The sequence below is a fragment of the Lissotriton vulgaris genome, chromosome 7 (genome assembly GCF_964263255.1).
Source record: "Lissotriton vulgaris chromosome 7, aLisVul1.2, whole genome shotgun sequence".
NCBI lineage: Eukaryota > Metazoa > Chordata > Amphibia > Caudata > Salamandridae > Lissotriton > Lissotriton vulgaris.
Genome location: NC_141695.1, coordinates 1485209833 through 1485231915, shown reverse-complemented (window position 1 = coordinate 1485231915; position 22083 = coordinate 1485209833). Strand labels below are relative to the sequence as shown.

General features: G+C 52.8%; 1 protein-coding gene across 4 annotated transcripts in view; it reads left to right on the top strand.

Annotated features, from left to right (window-relative positions):
* Positions 1-22083, top strand: part of ITCH (itchy E3 ubiquitin protein ligase) — a 1274207-nt gene that overhangs the window by 1171257 nt on the left and 80867 nt on the right. The gene's annotated exons all lie outside the window — the stretch shown is intronic.

The following is a 22083-nucleotide window of genomic DNA, read 5'->3' as shown; positions in this document are numbered from 1 at the left end:
GACTGGAAGCCCCCGGCAAAGCGGAGACCCTTCACTGCCTCTTGAGCACACTTGATGCCCCCTGCTCTTACTGATCAGCTGGCTGCGGCTGTTCCTGGAGCCAAGCGGGACAGCTGCGCCATCTTGCCGTGGGGCATTCTGGGCGGTGCTTCTGTCGGTGAGAGTCTTGGGCTGACTAGAGGTTATCAGCCATGTGACATCCCTCCCTAACCTGCTCCCTGCTGAAAGAGCTCATGCACTGAGCCAAGCTGGGAGTGGTGGGATGTGGCTCCTGCTCGGCTCCTCGCCGGATCCCTGATCTCAGCTGGGAAGCCCCGCTGGAGACTCAGACGTTGGTCGCGGTCGCCTTGGGCATGGTCTGCCCTTTCGGGTAAGGACGTTACACTGACCGCAAAGTCTAACCACCTGCTGGCCCTTTGGGCCCTCGCCATTTGTAGACACAGTGGGGGTATGGACTGCGGCTGCCACAGCGTTGCAAATTTCTGGATGGGCCACATCCCTCCTGCAAGCACCAGAAGCTTGGTGAGTAGAGTGTGCTGTCTGGGCCAGGGAAGGGACAGCCTCTGGAGCCCCTAATTTTCATGTCCCTGTTGCTCATCGGCTCCTGCACCGCTATGGGCATCCCTGACCTCTCCAATCCCCTCCCCCCTCTTCAATTTTTGCACTGTTCTCCCTTGCGCCTGGAGTTAGGGCGGGGGAACTCCCTGGGTTGCCAGCTGTGCCCTTCATGGCCCAGGCCTTTTCTAGTTGTACCTTGGCTTTGGGGGCCCGTGCCTCCATCACTGAGTAGTCTGTGAGTTCACCTTCCAGGCCCTTTCCTCTTTCCTGGGGAGCCCCCCCAAACACTGCACTGGGAGCAACTGCCCTGTGAGCACATGTGGCTCATGAAGGGTCTCGCAAGGCCCCCATGTCCCAGCATATCCGAGAAGAACTGAGTACCACAGAGGAGCCTATGGCCCACGTGACATAGCTTGCTTCCTGAACTCGAATTCTCGGCAGCACTCAGGTACTGGGGGCACTGACTGCACTACCTGAAATTGTATGAACATTGGCCCTTGCTGAGACTGCTAACTCTACCACCACTGACTTTGTGGCGCATGGCCTGGCTGTGTTTTTCGCGGCCCCACCTGCCTTGCGTAGCTGTCTTTTTTAGTGGTCCCTCAACATCACTGATCTCTCCGCTGGTGGGCATTGTTCCCTAGCAACTCTGGCCACCTGCCCATGGTCAGCGGGAAGTACAGCGCTGTGACTTTGTGTTCAACACCCCCAAGTTCCGCAGTGGCGTAGCTTGCCCTACTGTGCCCAAAGGCAAGTCCACCAGGGACAGTTCTGTGGTCTCACATTGGGCTAAAAAGACTACCCCGATATGAACAGCAGGAGGTACCTGTCCATGCAGCCCCCTGCGACACCCAACCTCTCCATCATGCAGGACAACGTGGAGAAATTCCTGGCAGACATCTGTCAAGAGATTGGATCTTTAAAGGCAGAGTTTAAAAGCTGCTTCAATGACTTGCGCAGGGATGCAGCAGCTGTGGGAAACCGGGTTGATGACTTGGAACGTACGTCGACTCAAGAAGACCTCTGGAGAATGGTCAATGCATTGAAAGCACAACGTATCAAACTCCAGTCCAAGCAGGAAGTATGGGAGAACTGGGGCTGATGCAACAATCTGTGTATCAGAGGCATTCCTCGTGGAGCAGAGGGGTAGGACATAATGTCTTTCACTAGAGACCTGCTGATGGTCATCCGGGGGGATTCAGAGGGCCATCCCTGGTTCTCGACCGAGCACATCGAGTCGATGCAGCTTCTAGCAGACCAGGTACACCCCCGGCCATTCTCACCTGGGTTAATTTTTCCAAGACAGAGAAACTTTGCCCTAGGCAGCAAGGGGTAAAGCGGACTAGTGTTTCGTGGCCAGACTGTACAGATCAGCCAGAATCTCTCCCCACTGATTCTAATGAACCGACGGGACTTCAAGCCAGTGACTGAGCACTCACGTATCCAGGGTATCAAATATCAATGGGCCCATCCCTTTGGTTTGCTCGTTCCCTCGAACAGAAAACAACGTACAGTACGTTCCTTCACGTAGGCCAAGATTCTTCTCAGCCTTCCAGAGACCTCTCCCAGCAGAGACACCATGCCCTCACTTGCTACCCGTCCGGCCTCCTGGTGACCTAATGGCACACAGTCCAGCGATGCGTGCACACTGCACTAGTAAGGCTGCACAAGACTCGCACTCTGCGAAGGCGGACATTATTGTGTATCTCCAAAAGATGCAGACAGAGCACACCCATTCCTCTGCTGAAGACATTTAACATGAGCAGAGTACGTACATATCTCTCTCCTGATTTGCTTCTGACACTCACTAGCCAGCTGAATAACAGCCCATTTGGCAGAGCTCAGTGCTCGGACTCCGGAGGCCTACCTGTTGTATTCTAAGTTTTCCTTCTTTTCTATTACAGGACTAACTCTCCACACAATTTACTCTCCGGAGTTGCTCCTGAGCTTCCGCCCCCTCTGAGGTTACACCTCAAAAGGATCTGGTAATCTTTTCCTGACCCTTAATGAAGTGGTTCGAAAGATTGAGCACTGTTGGCCCGTTTAGTTACCCCCTGTACATTCCCACATCCATGCCCTCCCTGTTCGGTACCTATGCTACCTATTGTGTCTTTGCAGCGCTGAGGGGATGACTCTCCACTACAAATCACTCACAAGATGATTGTCTGTCTCCCTAGAAGTGTGCTGATAGTTCTGCCCCTTACATGGGTACTGCACATGATCTAAAATTGCTCTCCCTCAATGTCCAGGGGCTCAGCACCCTCAGCAAACGACACCAGGTTTGATGGTATCTCATACAACACAATCCAGATGTTATTCTGTTGCAAGAGACCCACCTGCTTCTAACTGATTGTCACCGAATGGCTCATCCTAGATAACTGCTTTAATACTGGGCATACACTGATTCTAAAATTCTAGGCGATGCTATACTTTGTAAAAGGGGGTTTTACACCAAAGCTGTTAAAATTACTAGGGACCAGGGCAGACGATTCCTCACTCTTAACTGTGGAGAGGGGTAGAGACATGCTAACATTCCTTAATCGCTATACCTCGAACCAAGTGCAGGACGCATTCATATGACAGACCCTCTCAGAACAACTAAGGCTTGTCAGGCTCCATTATAGTGGGTGGTGATTTCAACTTAGTCTGGGACCCCAACCTCAACAGAAACACAGCACACATACAGGGCACGGGAGCTGTATCTGAGGTACTTAGGAAGGAGCTCTGAGATGCAGGTCTGGTTGATGCCTGGTGGCACTTGAACCCTTCTATGAAGGATTACTCCTTCTAAACACATGTACACTTATCTTACCCCCGTATCGACTACCTCTTTGTCACCTCTTCCCTACTACTGAGTGCTCTCACATCTGCGCAGATCTCTGATATCTCTATTTCAGACCACACTCTCCCCTCGCCTCCCCCTTCAGCTCTTTAGAGATTCTGTTGACCGGGCAGCTATAAAGGACGCCATCACTGAATACTTCACACTTAACTCACTGCGCGACACCTTCTCCCACATCCTCTGGGATGGGTTTAAAGCCACTATCTGCAGAGTGATGACCTCTGTTTCCATAGCCAGGGCCAGAGAGACATGCTTGTTCAAAGCAAAGCTTACAGAAGACATTCTCGCTCTAGAACGCACTGATAAGCAGCGTCCTACACTGTGGGCCAAGCGACAATTGGCTATTCTACAGGACCAGCTTCAGGCACGTCCGGTTATAACTAGGCTGAGCGCGCCCTCCTCGCCCTCAAACAAAAGTATTACGAGGGTGGGGACATGTTAGGTTCTCTCCTAGCACGTAGGCTGCGCCACCAACACGCTAGTCCCACCATTGGGAAAATCCTGACAGGCGAGTCGAACTGGGTTAGGAGGGATGCAGACCAGCAGGAGGCTTTACATGCCTTCCACCAATGCCTTTATATCTCCAGGGGAGAGGATCAAACTAAGATAGCCAGGTATCTCCAGAACTGTCCCTGACAACCACTAGATCCTCTCTGTCCTGAGACCTGGAGGAACCCTTCTCGGATGCCGGGTTCGACAAGGCCCTCCAAGATCTTCCCTAGGCCAAATCCCTTGGCCCAGACAGCCTTACCCTGGCCTTCTACATAGTCTTTTATCCACAAATTCAAGACCACCTGCTCACGCTCTTCAATTCACTCTCTCACGCCACATGTCTTACACCTACTATGTCCAATGCTGAAATTATGCTTGTTCTCAGGGCGGGCAAAGACCCATCACTCTGTTCATCATACCGCTCAATCGCCCTATTGAATACAAATGCAAAGCTCTACACTAAGAAGTTAGCTAGCCACATAGAAATGCCCGCCCCCGGGTTAATAGACCCTGATCAGGTTGACTTTATATAGCATCAGCAGGGATCGGATAATGTTTGACACCTCGCTCACCTAGTAGAAAAGGCCCAGCAACACGTTATCCCTGCCCTTCTCCTTTCCATTGATGTCGAGAAGCCTTTTGACCAGGTGAGCTGGGCATTCCTGTGAGCAATCCTTCAGAAAATAGGACTAGGCCCCGTTTTGGTCAGTAAGCTCATAGCCTCATATTCAACACCTACTGTCTCCATCCGAAATTATGGCCAGACAACTCGCTCTTTCCCCCGGTCACAAGGGCACCCGCAGGGCTGTCCTTATACCCCGGTTATTCGCCCTCGTGGTGGATCCATCTGCTGCAGTCAACTGACAAAAGGGGTATTCCTTTTGGGGGATCAATGCCACAAAATACTGCTGTACACAGACACCCTTCTTGCCCTGGCAGAGGTAGACCCTTCCCTTCCCACAGTAGTCCATGCCTTACAGACCTACGAGCAGGTATCGGGTTATAAGATGAACTTGGCCAATTTGCAAGCGCTCAACCTCACTCTCTCGCTTCAGCTTCTTCACCAACTACAGGCACCTGCCCCCTTCTGGTGGTCCTCTCACTCTATTTAATAATCTGATAGAGATGTCTTGCCGCAGATTCCTTAACTTAGAATATCCCCAGGCATCAGACTGGATCCGGAAAAATTTCTGCAGCAGCACCTCTGCGCGCTGGAGGGTGGCTCTGCCCTGCCATCATCCACGGATATGACGTCAGCGAAGCCATATATGCCCCTCCCGGCGCGCTGACGTCAGTTTTCTTCTTTGCCGCATCTGAGCACGGATCCTGGAAAACCAGCAGTTCCTTGGCCTGGTTTTGAGCCTTCTGAACACCCTCGGTGTTGTGGGAACAGCGTGCAATGCCTTCCGGCTTTAAGGCTTTTGAAGATGAAGCCCAAGTCCCTGAGAGAGCATCGTATGAAACTACTGGCCGCGCAGCTGTCTGGCCCAGGCCCTTTGCGTCGCCGCTCTCTCTCTCTCTCTGGATCGCGCCCGCTCTAGAGGATGTTCTCTTAAACGTCGTTCGAAGGCAGGTAAGCGTAAGCACAAGCACGGAGGTCTTCCTCCCAAACGTGTACAGCTGGCGCCACCTCCTCTCGCTCTATGCCTGGTAAGGGCGCCCAGCAGTCGCTTCCTCAGTACCCCCCTTTCCAGGAGTTGGAGCGACTCGTCCTCAAAATGGAGGCTTATTCTGAAGCACTCCAGTCTTACTTTAGGTCACCCCCTCTCCCTGGAGCGCTTTCGGGCCCCAAAGAGGTGGAAGACACTCATGTCAGGGCATCGCCGTCAGATTCTTCCTCGGCACCGGCTGTGTGCATCGACTCCGGTTCCAGAGCAGATGGGACACAGCTCAGTGGGTCCTCCCAGTCGCCAGTCTAGTCCACCCCTTCAGCCTTCGCATAGCCCTGAGCGGCTTCCTGCGTCGACATCGGAGGCAGCGCCAAGCCCCGATGCCCGGCTTGCCCAAACGTGCACATTTTGCGGTGGGTTCGACGTCTGAAGTCGTCCAGGTCGAGTCCCCTCTGGAGGATGTCGACGCGACTCAGACACGGAGTCGATCGATGCTGGTACCGACTTCGATTCCTCTTCCTTTGGTTGAGGTTGTTGCTCCTCCCGACTCTTCGGGCGGCGATAGGTCTCCTACACGGCGTCGGTCGACGCCGGAACTAGCAATTACATCTCCTACTTTAGAACTTGATGCTTCCCTGGACTCCCCAGATCAAGGGCCCATGGTGCAAGTACCCAGTGTTGCCTGGCCTTCGGGTCAGTCTCCGGCTCCTACACTCCTCATGTCTACTGGCAAGATTAGTCTTCAGCCGTCTCCTACCGACGGTTTGTTGTCACCTACACAGATGACTACTGAATCTAGTACTGCCTTCACGCGCGCTATTCTTGGGGTGGCTGCTGTACTCTACTTTCCGATCTTTTATTGGATCTGCTCCATTTGGAGCCTATCGAGGTAGAGCCTTTGCTACCCTTTGGAAACTCTTTATTTGACATCCTGGGTGGCACTTGGTCCAGACCCTTTTCTGGTGACCCTGTTGATCAGGATATCGCTCGTAGGCACCGCCCTGCTCCGGATGATCCTCTTTGCCTGTCTCTTCACCCAACAGCTCAGGGCCTAGTTGTTCAGGTAGCTTTTAATTTACAGTCTTCACCCACATTGCCATTGTTATCTCCCACCAGGGAGTCTAGGTGGCTGGATGATTGTGGTTTGCTGGCTTTTCGCCTCTGCCAGCGCACGCTTCCGGGCTCTAAATACTACCTGTGTGTTTGCACGCGCATCCTCAGCTCTTTGGGACTCAGTTGCAAACCTTCTGCCTTCTGTTCCAGAGGGGCCATGGACAGAATTGCTTTGTCTAATGCTGCATGGCAGGACCATGCCACAATTCTCCCTTAGGTCTTCCCTTGATGCAACTGACTCTATGGGACGGGTCCTTGCTCACGCTGTGGCTTTACTCCGCCATGCTTGGCTCTGCGACAGTCGCTTCCCTGATCATATTCGGGATGCCGTCCGAGATCTGTCGTTCAATGGGGTGGATCTTTTTGACTGCCACGTGGATTTGGCGGTCTCCCTTCTCTTGTATTTTCAGTATATCTTGGTGACATATTCTATGCCTCCTTTTACGGCTATTGCTTGTAGGTGTCTTCCTGCTCCGGGTGATCCACTCTGCCTGTCCACTCACCCTAAGGCATAGTGACTCGTTGTTCAAGCCGCCTTTAACTTAGTCTTCATCCGCCCTGCCATTATTTCCTCCCACTAGGGAGTCTAGGTGGCTAGATGACGCGTGTGCTCGCCAGCTCTTTGCCTCTACCAGTGCTGGTATTCGCACATTGAATACTTTGTGTGTGTTCACACGTGCATCTTCGAACCTTTGAGACTTGGTTGAGAACCTTCTCCCTTCTTTTCCAGAGGAGCTGCGGTCACAGTTGCTTCGGCTTCTGCTTGATGGCAGGGGAATGGCACAATTTTTGCTCAGTTCTTCCTTTGATGCCACTGACTCTATGGGACGAGCTCTTGCTCGATCTGTGGCTTTGCGCCGCCATGCATGTCTGCGCGACAGTCGTTTCCTGGATAATGTTCAGGATGCCCTCAGAGATCTACAGTTTAATGTGTGGACCTTTTTGTTACCCACACCGATTCGGCAGTCTCCCAGCTCTTGTTCGGGTTGCCATAACTTTTGCACGATTCTCTGCCTTATTTTACTACACCTCTATCTCACATGTGTAGAGTAGGTTCCCCGGTTGTTGTCCACGGCTGTTCAGCCTTCTCTGATTTGTTAAATTACAACCGTATGGCTGCTTTAATCTTCCTTTCAGTCCTCTGACTGCGTGTTTTGCCCAAGAGGATCCCCTTAACAGGGGTTGACACTTACCCTGTGTGGGGTATGTTCCGGTGCTAGGGGCCTGCCTTTGCCTTAGTATGCTCCTATGGAGTATTCCTCTCAGACATCCTTCGGGGAGTCCCACCCTGCCTTTTCTCCTGCGATCCTATTAGCCTCGCTCTATCGCACTTCAGGTGCCTTGGGTCCCGCTTGTCTGTAGTACTCTTTCCTTGCTTTACGGCTCACACCTTCTCCGCCACTGTGCGGCAATGCTTAGTACTATTAGTACAGACTTGGGCATGCAGCGCTTCTTGGGCTCGTCCTCCAAGATACTAGATTAGCATTTATATCTCTGCTGTATGTAGCCTCTTTTTCTCACCACTTCTCCTACAGCGTTTTTTTCCACATTCCCTGTTGCCCCGCACAAGTGTTTCCACTCTTCTGCTTGGATCATACTATGATCTTTCATGGGGCGTATTTCTTTGGAATACTTGCTTCTTGTGATTCAGGGCACTTACATTGATCCTGACTGTTTCCACTGTCATGCCTGGTTCTCGCCCACCTAGCTTGCAGGGGACCGTGGTTCCTTCCGGGCAAGGGAAGGATGTTGCTTATTACCTTACCTAGTTTCTTTCATTCTCTTCTGAATCTGCTCTGTCTTGCACAGAGGATGCATGCCGGCTCTTTTCTTCATGCGGTGTCCGTGGTCACTGACTTGGTCTGTTTGTGCCACCACCTCTTAAGTGGTGCCCGGCTGCCTGGTGCCACTTTTGGACATTGCCCTCTTGATCTGAGCTGCTCCCGCTGTCCTGCAGAAGGACTTTCCTTTCTTCGTGTGGTTCCAACGTCCACACAATGTGCTTAGATGCTTTCCGGTATGCTTGGATATCTTACAGTATCGCTCCTGCTTTATGCTAGGCTACGTGCCATTGGCCATTTCGCCGGTCGTACCAGATCGCCTATGTCTTGGTGCGTCTTTTCTTTTATTACCGGCCTTCTGGCCATGGATTGGTCACCTGCCAGTGTTGTCACATGTGTCTAGCTGATGCAGCTTGAACAGTGCTTCTTCCGCTATTCTACATACTGGGCCGGTATGCGCTATCTGTCATACCAGTTGCCATCTCTCTGGGTTTTGCTTACAAGCGACACATTGCATCTGGTGGATCTCTCAAACCCTAGGTACAGTTCCAATTCTGGTGGTGTCATGAGATTCCTTTTAACTCCAGCATATCTAGCATGCGTTTTCTTGTTCCATACCAGTGTCTTGCAGGGCAGGAGTCAGCATTTGCCTCCGTTGGCCCATGTCTCTTTGCAGGTGCAGGTTCACCAGTGTTTTTTCCACTGTTTTGCCTCATCAACCGGTAATCGCTTTTTGCTTTCTGTCGACGCCTCAGATCCTGCGGATCCCTCCAACCCTAGGCTTGGTTCCTCTTCCTTTTTCAAAGTTGTGAAGTCTTGCTCCAACACGGCTATTCTGGCTCTGGGCTTTCCCTCTCTCAACCCTAAATACACAAAAGGGGTTTTCGTGCTGTTCTTGTTGGTACCTTTGTCTTCCATTGTTCTCCGATCCAACTGCCACTTCGGGAGGATCGTCGCAGACGCAGGGGACGGTCCTCCACCCGAACTTGTCCAGCCTCCACCTCCTTGCGTGGAGATTTAGCGGCGGCAGTGGACGTCGTTTGACCTGCCTCCTGAAGTCTGCGATGTTATCTTGGCAGCCAGGCGTCCCTCCACTAAGATGGCATATGCCTGCAGATGGAACAAATTTGTGGCATGGTGCACAGCAAAGGCTGTGGCTCCCCTTTCTGCCCCTCTTTCTAAGGTTCTCTTGTTCCTCCTTCTTTGGCCCAGCAGGACTCTGCTCTGGGCACTCTAAAGGGCTACCTCTTGACCATTTCCGCCTTCCTTAGGCATCCTGATCAGCCTTCTCTTTTCAAGTCCCTGTGTTAGAAATGGGATCTCTGATTGGCCAAAGCTTGTGCCAAAGCCAGGCAGAGACCACCACTCTAGTCAGGGCTGGGGAGTTACACGCCAAAGATAACTCCTGCTCACCACCTTGGTAGCTTGGTACGAGCAGTCAGGCTTATCCCAGAGGCAATGTGTAAAGCGTTTGCACAACACACACACACACACACACACAGCACCAACACACTAGGCACACCACAAAAGGGAACTTATATATAAAAATAGCCTTTGTATTACCATAAACACATTAGATCATAATCCACAATGTACACTGTGCCAACTAGCACTGGCCAGTTGCTAAAGGGGATTATATACACATGACCGGGCCAAATGGACCACTGTCTGGACCATCACAAAGCGAACTTGGTAAAATTAAAACAGATCATAAACGTGCAACCACTAACCACTGGTAATCAGACTGTACTTGGCATCAGCCTGTAACATAAACTACCTTATGCACAGTATCACATCAGGCGCGGATTACATTCTGCGCCAACCTCACCAGCATAAACACATTATGCAAAACAACCTCATAATCATAATACACATTTAGAGGTATAAAACAGGGTGAATAATACATACTACATGCACTACATTTCCTAGCACCACAATCACATTAGGGCCTGTCCCAAAAGACAAGGCGCGCTGCCTAGGCAGCGAAAGTCAAGGGTGCGCAATCTGTGCAGGTCTAAACGTGGCAGCTGCCCACTACTTGCTGGTCAGCTGGGAATGGATGGGGGCGAAGGAGTGCGTCTCATTCCTAACTTCAACAATGCCCCCAAAGAACTGTGCGCCTAACCGGTGCAGCTGCCCGCTACTTGCTGGGCAGCTGGAAATGTTAAAAGGAGACACGGGCTCTCAATGGCCCTCAGCACAAATATGCCCAACATTGGAGCCACACAGGGCTCTGGAATTAAATATGTGAGCGTTGGAGCCCCACGAGGCTCTGAAGGTAACTAAGGCCCCCACGCACTGTGTCCCTCAGGGGGGAAGCATGGGCCCCTCTGGCCCTTTAAACAATTATGGCCACGTAGCATCGGCCCACTGACAGACGGGCCGTTCTGACTCTGGGCCCCACACTGAGGCCTCTTAAATAAATAGGCCCCCCACGTTGGAGCGGCCCGTAACGGCGGGCCTGCTCAGGACATAGGCAGAGTCGGCATTACCATTGCACACACTGAGACCCCCAACCCTTTTCACTCACCGGGCTGCTCTCTGGGGACTCCGCTCCTTTCCTTGCCGGTCTGTGGACTCCAGCAGCTTCCTCTTGGGCTGCGCTGCGTCTGGTCAGCTGTCAGAGCGGTGTAGTCTCCCACTTGGCTTCTTGGCCTCCTGGAACACCGGCACGGCTCCGCCGGTGTTCCGACCTGCGCTCCTCTTCCGGACTGCTCCCAAGCCCCGCCAAGACTGCAGAGGTCAGCTTCCGGGTCGCCTTCTCCTTGCGTCCTTGATGACGCGTGTCGGCGGGGTCTCGCTCTCTAGGCGACACCTCCCGATGGCACCAATCCAAGCGTGGCATCTTCCTGGCGTCACGGGGGATTCCTTACGGTGCCTCCGAGGCTCCCAGGCCGGTCGGAGGTGACTTCATCAAGGTTGGAGGCAATACGGGGTAGGCTCCCGTTGCTTCTACATAAAGTCCCTGGCAGGGTGGGCACCCGCTAGGGGTATTTAAACACTGCAATTATGTGGGGTGGGCACCCGCTGCAAAAAAGCACACCAGAAGCTGCAAAAGCACAGTATGGGCACCCGCTTGCACTACAATTTCAGTGACTGCATTTCCTCACTGAAGTGCGGGGTGGGCTCCCGCCTTCGCGTAAATTAGAGATATTAGCGGGGTGGGCACCCGTTAAGTATTTAAATAACAATCCACCAAGGCAGAGACGTGGGGTGGGCACACGCTAACGAGCAGAACACAAGAGAATCCCCAGGCAGCCTCTCCGGGCTGCAATTCACGAACAGAAGCGTCCTCCAAGCGCCAAGGCCCACAACTCAGTAACAGGTTCAAGGGGCAAGCTGGACAACACACAACCACTGCTCCCACGAAGCACAGTGTTCCTCAGTGAGAATGTAGCGCTTCTCAGCCAGAATCCAGGTAGGCACTCAGTCCAGAGAAAAAGAATGGAGCGCTCTTGCCAGAAATAAAGAGCAAAGCGCTCTTCCAAATAAAGACACAGTTCAGGGGGGGGCACAAGGCTGGGCTCAGGCAGGCCAGCACACAGGGCCCTCCAGCAGAGAGGCTGTCTCTTGTGGCGGTTCCTCCTGGAGCCCAGCAGCAGCTGCCCCCAGTGTCAGGACAGGCACAGCAGAACCTTTTTATGGGGTCACATCCCCTTCTTTTATACATATTTTCCTTTGTTCACACAGCACAGGCCTGGGGAAAAACCAGATGCAACTGGTTTGGGGGGGCTTTGGAGCTCTTTGTTGTGCTCAGCTCCTCTCTCTTTGTTAGGTGGGGGCTAGATGCTCAGACGCACCACAGGGGGTGGAGCCAGCATTGTGGAGGGAAGGCACAGCCCTATTCACGTCCCAGGTGCAACTCCTCCCTCCCATCCACATGCAGATCTCCCTATTCACCACTGGGCAGACTCATCCTGGCTCCAGGAACCAAGCACACCATCCAGCCCCTGTCAATCACAAGCCAGACATGCACACCACATCAGACAAGCAGACCCACAGCACACAGAAATGCCAACTTCTACAAGTGGCACTTCTCCACCAGTCACACTAAATCTGCGCACACCATTGCGCAGCATTAATTCTCACGAGTTTGCACATACCAAACTCGCCCCTGCACTCCTCTCATACCAGGAAGTACCATGGACACACATACCCCCCCATGCATTCCTATGGGAGGGCAGGCCAATCTCACCACCGCACTCGGATTGCGCACGCACTTTACACTGGGACACAGAGCTAAAGTGCGCAGAGGCCAAAAACTACTAATATCCGGTTGCGTTAAAAGGCAAAAAGTTTAGGGTGAACCTGCCAAAACGGCCAAGTCCAGCACCCCTGTTAATAGATTCCTCAAGGGCATTACTAGTCTTTTTCTTACTATTCCCTTGGTAATGCCTCAGTGGGACTTGAACTTAGTTCTTACATATCTTATTTGCGCTCCCTTTAAGCCGCTTCATAACTGTCCTCTCAGACTTCTCACTTTAAAAACTGACTTTCTGGTGGCCATCACTTCTGCCCGCAGGGTAGGTGAGCTACAAGCTCTTTCTTCCAAGGCTCCCTTTCTGGCTTTCCATCCAGACAAGGTCGTCCTAAGAGTTATACCTTCCTTTCTTCCCAAGGTGGCCATTTCTTTCCACATTGGCCAAACCATCACTTTGCCCACCCTCATTACGCCTCCGCTTCCTTCAAAAGAGGAAGGGAGGCTCCACTGTCAGGATCCAAAACGTGCGCTTTCCTTCTACTTGGATCGCACCAATCAATTCTGGGTGGACGACCAGCTCTTTGTTGGTTACTTGGGCGCTAAGAAAGGTCGCGCCGTGCACAAACGGACCATCTCCAGGTGGGTCGTTCTGTGCTTCAAAGCCTACTATTCTTTGGCAAAGGAGGACCATCCAGTGGGGCAGCTTGCCCATTCCACCAGGGCGACGGCAGCTATTACTGCTTTGGGACGAGGAGTCGCCTAAATGACATCAGTCAGGCAGCTTCATGGGCATCGCTGCATATGTTTATCAAACACTACTGCCTGGACAGCCAAGTCTGGCGAGACGACTTCTTTGGCCGTTCTGTTCTCCAGGACTTTCTGGTGTGAACTTAGTTCGCAGACCCACCTCCGGGGTTGGTATTGCTGGTGTATCAATTCTAAGGTAAGGAATCTATAACTAACTGTTTCTTTCAGATGAACAAATTACTTACCTTCAGTAACCATATATCTGTAAGAAACATAGGTTAGTTATAGATTCCTTACCGCCCCACCCATCCTCCCCATTCTGCGAACTGACTTCTAGGGTTAAGAATTTCCTTTCAGGGCCCTAGTTTTGTGCACCAGTGGTCAGTGTCTTGCATGGCTCTGTGTTCCTGGCGCGGAAAGTCATGTACAGAACTGACGTCCGTGCGCGTCTAAGTGACTCCAGCAACGTCATCTCGGCGACAACAATGCCAACGACTCGCGCTGAACCGCACGACGACGCCTACCAACACTCCGGGGTACTGCTGATGAAAACTTTCCAGATCCATTCTGACGACTGGGGGTAATTCTAGGTAAGGAATCTATCACTACTAATGTTTATTACAGGTATATCATTACCGAAGGCAAGTAACTTATGCTTTGCACACGCTCCTCTGGTGATGGTATTGCTGGAGTATCTATTCTAAGGTAAGGAATCATCTACAACCAACAGTCTCTATCAGATGAACAAGTTACTTACCTTCGGTAAATATGTATCTGGAAAAGACAAATGTTAGTTGTAGATTCCTTACCACCCCACCCATCCTCCCCACTCTGCAAACTGATTTCTAGGGATAGGGACTCACTTACAGGGCCCTAGTTGTGGCGCATCAGTGGTCAGTGTCTTTCATTGCTCTGCACTTCTGGCATGGAAATTAGTGTCAGAACTGACATTAGCACACAGGGGCGGCATCCAAAGAGGCACCTCAACGTCATCCCAGCGACACGCTTTTTTCACTCCAAGCCCAGATCCTGCAGGATTGCAGAAAGTATAGTGCTTCTGTGCAATGCCTCAAGGAATATTTCATGAAAAGGGGTATCTGAAAGAGACACGTTAGTGATAGATTCCTTACCTTAGAAAATCCCCAGGCGTCGGACTGGATACGGAATTTTTTTGCGTAGCAGTACCCATGCGCGTCAGGCGTCGTCCGCGGGTCCGTCGTCGGCGTCGTGGGTGCCGTGATGACATCGTCGGAGTACTTAGACGCCGCCTCCGTGCGCTGACGTCAGTTCTTCTTTTTTCCGCGCCAGCAAGAGCAGATCCGGAAAAAGTTGTACCCTAGTCAATTTTTTACTAACTTTTTACGATCCTTTTTGATCTATTTTCGAAGTCTTTCGACTCCGACGGTGCCAGTAGAGATGCCCGAGTTCAAGCCCTGCGCCGACTGCAACCGACTGATATCGGTTACCGACCCCCATTGCCGGTGCCTGCACTGTCTAGGCCCGGACCACGACGACAAGTCCTTCTCCGACTGCCTGGCCCTGACGTCTAAAGCTAGACTGGAGCGGTCCCGTAAGCGACTCAAGCTTCGGCAGTCCGCCCCGCGCCGCTCGAGGTCCCGTTCCGAAAGGAGGTCGAGGGACCGGTCGTGGGGCCGGAGTCACCACAGTTCCGGGAGTCGTCATCAGTCTTCGGGCTGGAAGTCCTCTTGTAAGAGGCACAAGAAGTCGAAGAGGCACCATCGCTCTTCAGACTCCCCCCGACGCTCGCACGACACGGCCGGGGGTTCGGGCGACACCACCCACGCGGCTCCGCCGGAGCCGCGGGCGTCGCGGCCTGCTCCATACCCGCCGGTCCCTGGGCAGCACGGGACGCCGGAGGAGATCGAGGCCTTCCTCTCGGCCATGAGGTCGCTCACTCCTCCGTCGGGTTCCGCGGCGCCTTCGGCCCAAGTGGCTCCGACTGGGTCCCCACGCGGGCCGGGTGCTTTGGCCCCGGCGCCGTCGGGGGCTTCGGTCCCGACGCCGCAGGGCCCCACTGGATCTGGGTCGCCTCCGGTCGACCTCACGACCTCGCCGGCGCCGGCCCCAAGGGTGTCGCCCCCGGCGCCGTCCCAGGACCAAGTCGTCCCTGGTCCTACCCTCGATTCGGGTCCGGCGTCCGAGCGGTGCCGCTCGGTGCCACTCTCAACGCCGTTTGGAGATTTCTATTTCTATGACCCGGCCCCATTTTTTGAGCCTCAGTACCAGGTGATGGGTGACGAGGGGGATTGGGAGGGGTCTGAGGACCCTATGGCACGTGAGTGTCAGTCTTCTGCGGACTGGACAGGAGAGCTTGGGGAGGCCAGTGGTCTGGACACTTCGCCCGACACTAGTTTTGTCTCCCCTCCTAGAGTGGCTACGGAGGAGAGGGCGGCTTATAGCGTGGTGCTGATGAGGGCTGCCAAGGCCTTAGGCTTGAGCTCCCCGTCGCGGCCGTGAGGACTAACCTCCTCACTGAGGTCCTTAAACCTTAGGCCGAGCCTCTGCTGCCCTTTAATGAGGCCTTATCTAACGTTCTTCTGGGCACTTGGTCCAAGCCCGCTACAGGTCAGCCTGTGGATAGGAACGTGGCCAGGCGCCACCGCCCGGCTCCGGGCGACCCTTGCTTTCTGTCTAACCACCCCACCCCAGAGAGCCTGGTTATCCAGGCCTCTAATTCCCAGAGGTTTCTGCTTAATTCAGAGACTCTGTCCCTCACCACCCCATGTTGTAAATATTTTTGTCCACCCTAAGCGTGGAAGGGTATACTCAGACATGAGTCCCTTGCTCATTGCATCATCAGGATTCAAGCAAACCGGGCCGAAGACGGCTGTAATGCCAGAAACCGGTCCCCGGGAGCTTGTTTCCTTCCCAGTGTAAGAATTGGCTTTTGTAGTTTGGTTTGCCCTGTTCCCATCATGCACTGGGACAGGAACAGACTAATTTGCATACAGCCAGGTTCTGAAACTGGGATGGTGCAGTGAGCTAAAAAACGGTGTTGGATCTAGCCCTGATCTCTTGACTGGGTGAGAGTTTTCTGCTTAATTCAGAGACTCTGTCCCTCACCACCCCTTGTTGTAAATATTTTTGTCCACCCTAAGCGTGGAAGGGTATACTCAGACATGAGTCCCTTGCTCATTGCACCATCAGGATTCAAGCAAACCGGGCCGAAGACGGCTGTAATGCCAGAAACCGGTCCCCGGGAGCTTGTTTCCTTCCCAGTGTAAGAATTGGCTTTTGTAGTTTGGTTTGCCCTGTTCCCATCATGCACTGGGACAGGAACAGACTAATTTGCATACAGCCAGGTTCTGAAACTGGGATGGTGCAGTGAGCTAAAAAACGGTGTTGGATCTAGCCCTGATCTCTTGACTGGGTGAGAGTTTTCTGCTTAATTCAGAGACTCTGTCCCTCACCACCCCTTGTTGTAAATATCTAATTCCCAGACGGCATTCCCGGAGGCTCCCCCGATCGGGAATCCAAGAGGTACGAACAATACGGGAAGAAAGTATTCTCCTCCCTGAGTTTAGGGTTGCGGTCAGTCAACACTGCGTGCCTCTTGGGCCGCTACACCCACTCTCTGTGGGATACGGTTGCGGTCGTGCTGCCAGAATGCCCCGTGGAGGTCCGGGTCTGAACTCGGCCAAGCCCTTGTGGAGGCTCGAGATGCCGAGCGTTATTCCATCTGGTGTGGGCTGTACACTACTGACTCACTAGGCAGAGCGATGGCAACGACGGTTGCGATTCGTCACCACGCCTGGTTGAGGTCCGCCAACTTCTCGGCTGACATCCAAAACACACTTATGAACAATGCCGTTCGATGGCCGTCGCCTTTTTGGCGACAATGCAGACCATGCGCTTGAGCACTTTAAGGACTCCAGGGCTGCAGCCAAGTCCTTAGGCCTCTCGGCCCGCGCCAGCAAACGGCTGCCTTTCGCTCCTTTCGTGGCCAAGGAAGGGGCGCCCTCACACGTCCAGCCAGCCACGGGCCGCAGACTATCGTCCAGCGTGGTGGCGGACGTGGGAACCGCCGTGGCGGCGGTCGGGGACAACGGCGAGGCCAGTCCACACCTACCCCTGCAGCATCCGCCTCAAAACCTTCCTAGTCCGAGGTTTCAGACCGATGTGACGCCAGTGGGGGGCAGGGTTCGCCATCACCACCACCACTGGCGCACTGTCACAAAAACAGGTGGGTGCTGTAAATCGTCCGAAGGGGCTACTCCCTCCCCTTCGAGACGTCCCCTCCAGCCATGCCACTGCAGTACCACCGCGTGTCGGGGGATCACTTGCAGCTTCTGCAGGAGGAAGTTACGGCCCTCTTTGCCAAGGGGGCCATCGAGCGCATTCCTGGGCCAGAACTAGGGTGTGGATGTTACTCCCACTACTTTCTGGTTCCCAAGAAGGGATAAGGGGGCCTCCACCCTATCTTGGACCTACGGAATGTCAACGGATTCCTCCGGAAGGAGAAGTTCAAGATGCTGACATTGGCTTAGGTCTTAGCTACCCTAGACCCTGGAGACTGGATGGTAGCGTTGGAATTGCAGGATGCTTATTTTCACATCCCCGTCCTGCCGGCCCACCGGCGTTACCTGCGGTTCACGGTAGGCCACTAGCACTTTCAGTTTACCGTGCTCCCCTTCGGCCTTACCAGCGCCCCACGGGTGTTCACGAAAGTGATGGCGGTGGTCGCAGCTCATCTGCGCAGGTTAGGGGTTTCAGTCTTCCCCTACCTCGACGACCGGTTGTTGAAGGCGGGCTCGCCCCAGACAGTCGCCAGCCACCTCCAGACTACGGCCAACCTCCTGCACCTGCTGGGGTTCTCCATCAATGTGCCGAAGTCACACCTGTGTCCCTCTGAGAAGCTCCTCTTCATCGGAGCGGTTTTGGACTCGGAGCTGTGTCGGGTTTATCCTCCCGAACTGCGGGTTCGGGATATTCAGGCTCTGATTCCGAGCTTTCAGCTTTTATCCAGAGTCTCCGTCAGGTTTACGCTGCGGTGTCTGGGGCTGATGGCCTCCTGCATCCTTCTGGTGCATCACGCCCGGTGGCGGATACGGGCTCTGCAGTGGGACCTGAAGTTTCAGTGGGCCCAGCATCAGGGCAACTTGTCCGACCAGGTCTTGGTCTCGGACGGCACTGCACTACAGTTGCAGTGGTGGCTCACAGACCGCGATTGGGTCAGCGGCAGATCCCTCTCCCTACCCCAACCGGAGCACGTAGTTGTGACGGACGCGTCCCTCCAGGGCTGGGGGGCCACATGGGAGAGGCGGAGATCAGAGGCCTCTGGTCTCCGGCGGAGTCCCAGCTCCACATCAACCTTCTGGAGCTGCGGGCGATCCGGCTTGCACTGAAGGCATTCCTCCCCTCTGTCCGGGGGAGTGTAGTGCAGGCGGACAACACCAGTGCTATGTGGTACTGCAACAAACAGGGCTGGGTGGGGTCGTGGACCCTATGTCAGGAGGCTCTGCGCCTCTGGCGGTGGCTGGAACATCAGGGTATGACCCTGGTGGTTCAACACCTGACAGGTTCCCTGAACGCCAGGGCGGACGAACTCAACCGTCGGTGCATGATGGATCACGAATGGCGTCTGAACTTGGACGTGGCGCAAGGCCTCTTTCAGCAGTGGGGAGAGCCTTAGTTAGATCTATTTGCCACAGAAGAGAACGAGCAATGTCATCAGATTTGCGCGTTGGAATTTCCAAGGCAGCACTCGCTCAGAGGCGCTTTTCGTCGCGAGTGGAGTTGTACGCCTTTCCGCCTATACCACTTCTGCCCAGAGTGCTGAAGAAGATCAGGCTCGACTGGGCCCAGGTTATCCTTATGGCTCGGACTGGGCACGAAGATATTGGTATCCAGAGCTACTCAGCATGTCTGTCGATCCCCCGATTTGTCTGCCTCTTCAGGAGGACATTCTGTCGCAGCAATAGGGGACGGTCCTCCACCTGAACCTGTCCAGTCTCCACCTCAATGCTTGGAGATTGAGCGGCGACAGTTGAGGCCATTTGACTTGCCTCCTGAAGTTTGTAATGTGATTCTGGCAGCCAGGTGTCCCTCCACAAAGTCGGTATACGCCTGCAGGTGGAACAGATTTGTGGCATGGTGCACAACAAAGGCTGTGGATCCATCTCTGCCCCCCTTTCTGAGGTTCTCCTCTTCCTTCTTTCTCTTGCCCAGCAGGGCTCTGCTCTGGGCACTATCAAGGGCTACCTTTCTGCCCTTTCCGCCTTCTTAAGGCTACCTGATCAGCCTTCTTTGTTCAAGTCCCCGATTGTTAACAGATTCTTGAAGGGCATCACTCATTTGTTCCCTCCTGTTCCTTTCATGATGCCCCAGTGGGACTTCAACCTGGTTCTAACTTACTTGATGTGCGCTCCCTATGAGCCTCTTCATAACTGTCCTCTCCGTCTTCTTACTCTTAAGACAGCTTTCCTGGTTGCCATCACCTCTGCCAGGAGAGTGAGTGAGCGAGCTACAGGCTCTTTCCTCTAAACCTACTTTCCTTTCTGTCCATCCGGACAAGGTTGTGTTGCGGACAAGACCCTCTTTCCTGCCCAAGGTAGTCACAGCCTTCCACATCGTGCAGTCCATCACTTTGGCCAACTTCTTTCCACCTCCGCATCCCTCGAAAGAGTAAGAGAGGCTCCAACGTCTGGACCCAAAACGTGCGCTCTCCTATCTGGATCGCACACGCCAGTTCCCTTGCAGGACATTTGTCAGGCAGCTACGTGGGCCTCGCTGCACACGTTCGCAAGACACTACTGCCTGGACAGCCAAGTCCAGAGGGATGGCTTCTTTGGCCGTTCCGTCCTCTAAGACTTTCTGGTGTGAATATTGGCTCGCAGACCCACCACCGGGTTGGTATTGCTGGGGTATCTATTCTAAGGTAAGGAATCTATCACTAACGTGTCCCTTTCAGATGCACAAGTTACTGCTTGTGTAACGATATATCTGCAAGAGACATTAGTTAGTGATAAATTCCTTACCGACCCACCCATCCTCCCTGTTCTGCGAACCGATATCTAGGGTTACGGTCATCCCCTTTCAGGGCCCTAGTTTGATGGCACCAGTGTTGGTTTTTATCATGCCTCTGCGTTTTCTGGCGTGGAAAAGCTGTGTATGAGAACTGACGTCAGCGCGCGGAGGCGGCGTCTAAGTACTCTGACGACGTCATTACGGCGCCTATGACGGAGGCGGAGCCGCGGACGACGCCTACCGACGTGCATGGGTACTGCTACGCAAACAAATTCCGGATCCAGTCTGACGCCTGGGGATATTCTAAGGTAAGGAATCTATCACTAACTAATGTCTCTTACAGATATATCGTTACACAAGTAGTAACTTGTGCTTCATGGTACAGGATCTGGGCTTGGAGTGAAAAAAGCAAAAGAACATTATATGTAAAGTGTTCTGTGCTGACTTGTGGTCGGAGGGGCAAGGTGGGAAGGTTGTGGGTCCAGTCTGTCAGTCAAAACCACTTTATTTGGTTAATAAAAAAACATAAAAGTACACAACATACAACATATAACACCACACGATAATAATGTCTAAAATACAATTCATCAATAAATATGGGTGAACTAAAAAACATTCCAGAGCCACATTTCATAGATACAATAATAGCACAGTAAACCAGTAATACATACAAAAAAGCAAGCAACTAAAAATAAGGGTTTTATTTTAATCCATTTTAGACAACCAAGTTGTTTGATAAGATAAATGTTTATCTTACTAGGTTAGGCTGTTATGGAGTGCTCAAATATCAATAAGGGGTTACTGGTGCTTGAAGTGGGAGCAGCACAGAGTACCCCAATAGTACCCTACCATAATTTAGAGGCATTTGCCAGATTGTTAGATGTTTTGCGACTGTAACAAGTTGGACATTAACCTATTTAAATAGTACTGATGTGTTAAAAGAAAATGAGTCCACTCAAAAAACGAGTAATTCATTTTGTAACAAAGTATTATTATTGAGTTTAATGCATGAAGTAATAAACCTATATCTGAGCGAGAGATGTTTCTCCTTTACAGGGTACAGCATATAGACAGGAGCCTTTCGCCCCTCTACTGACGCATGTAATAACCCCACCCTGTGTTCTGATACATTCCTGCATTTTTCCCCCTCCCTCCTGCCTTGGACAGTCCATGGGGCAGATCTGTATTTTATAACATATGATGCCTCGTTAATGGTGAGTATGTTAGTGTCTTCCCCTAATTTCACTAGACTGGCAAACATTCCAAAAACCAGTGAATCCACGAATGGGCACCATACAGTAGCTATCCCCCCCTTTGCCCTCACACAGTCAAAAAGGTTAAATGTCTTTAATCTCTGTGGCAGTGCTCTGGTCAGGTTTCCCTTCTGCAAGGATTTCAGTAGGGATTCCCAGATCCCGCTGGCCCCACTGAGTCAGGATGTTCGTTTCCATGGCCATGATCTGCCATAAGAGGGGGGTGCCATTGATTCATGTCTGGTTTGTCCCTTTTCCTCCAGAATGCTACAATGGTTGTTTTTGCTGCCCCAGGCAGTTCCAAATGATTGTTTTGTCTGCCTGGATTGATGCTGGGAGTTGCTCACTGTAACCCCAAAGAGAATGATAAGTGACGTCCATGCGACGGGCTATCCTAGCATGGAATGCAGGACTAACAGGACCGCAGTCCAGAAGGTGGGTATCTTAAGACATGTCCACCATATGTGTAGTTGGTCTCCCAAGTCACTGCATTCTCTCC